The 1,533-nt window shown below is 33.9% G+C and overlaps 1 non-coding gene across 1 annotated transcript; it reads right to left on the minus strand.

Moving 5' to 3' along the window:
* Positions 1 to 242: 242 nt before the first annotated feature.
* On the minus strand, positions 243 to 349 carry LOC132666178 (U6 spliceosomal RNA). Its single transcript, XR_009604543.1, has one exon. It is a non-coding gene; the product is annotated as a U6 spliceosomal RNA (small nuclear RNA).
* Positions 350 to 1,533: the final 1,184 nt, after the last annotated feature.

Below are 1,533 nucleotides of genomic sequence, written 5' to 3' on the forward strand. Positions count from 1 at the left end.
TCCCAGGTTAATGTCTCTAAAATACAAGATTTTCTGACAAGAGAAAGACAAATAGCCCAACAGAAAATGAACAATGTTTATGCACAAGAAATTGGCAACAGAGAAATTATAAATGACTGAGAAACATATGAAAAGATGCTCAAATTCACTAATGGTTCAGGGAAATGCAAATTAAACTAATAATGAGACATCACTTTACGACTAGGAAAAAAATGAAAAGAACATTTTATTTTATTTTTTTTTAAAATATGGAACGCTTCACGAATTTGCGTGTCATCCTTGCGCAGGGGCCATGCTAATCTTCTCTGTATCGTTCCAATTTTAGTATATGTGCTGCCGAAGCGAGCACGAAAAGAACATTTTAAAAGCTAATGCTGAGAGGGATGAAGGAAAAAGTTTCCTTTCATATATACAGCATGTAGAAATGTGGGTAGTTTTTGAAAACAATCTAGCATAATTCATAAAAATTGAAAATGCACATGTGTTCTGACCCAACAACACCACTCAGAGGAACCTATCTAATGAAATAAAATCCACTAGTACTTAAACACATATGCACAAAGATATTTGGTATTAATAGCTTTGAAACAGAAAAACAATCCAAGAAACAAATAAAAAATCCTTAGGGATAAAATGGATACCAAGACATAAGAAATGTTCTAATAACTTAAGGTCTATCCACACCATAGAATATTATGCAGCTATTAAGATAAATTAGTGCATTAGTGGGTAAGAGTTGATTAAGAGGGATTTCTATGAATGAAAAAAGATGCAGAAACATATATATACAATTCCATTTTTAATAGTGACCCAATCATTTATGTAGTTGGACTATAAAAAGTATAAATGCACATACACACTTATATTCATATGTTCATATGAACACGGAAAAGTATACCTCATAAAGTTGTTCACGTGTGTTACCTTGGGTGGGGAATAAAGGGATCTGACATGAATTGGCAGAGGCAGATGCAAAACATTAGTTTTATCTAAATGTCCATCCACTGATGAATGGATAAAGAAATTGTGGTTTATATACACGATGGAATACTACGTGGCAATGAGAAAAAATGAAATATGGCCTTTTGTAGCAACGTGGATGGAACTGGAGAGTGTGATGCTAAGTGAAATAAGCCATACAGAGAAAGACAGATACCATATGGTTTCACTCTTATGTGGATCCTGAGAAACGTAACAGAAGCCCATGGGGGAGGGGAAGGAAAAAAAAAAAAAAAAAGAGGTTAGAGTGGGAGAGAGCCAAAGCATAAGAGACTGTTAAAAACTGAGAACAAACTGAGGGTTGTTGGGGGTGGGAGGGTGAGCAGGGTGGGTGATGGGTATTGAGGAGGGCACCTTTTGGGATGAGCACTGGGTGTTGTATGGAAACCAATTTGACAGTAAATTTCATATATTAAAAAATAAAAAAAATAAAAAAATAAAAATAAAAAAACAAAACAAAACAAAAAAAACATTAGTTTTATATCTCCTGCCATAACTTTGAATGGTCTCCCATTGCCAAAAAAATAATAAATA

The sequence above is a fragment of the Panthera onca genome, chromosome D3, assembly GCF_046562875.1.
Source record: "Panthera onca isolate mPanOnc1 chromosome D3, mPanOnc1 haplotype 2, whole genome shotgun sequence".
Taxonomy (NCBI): Eukaryota; Metazoa; Chordata; class Mammalia; order Carnivora; family Felidae; genus Panthera; species Panthera onca.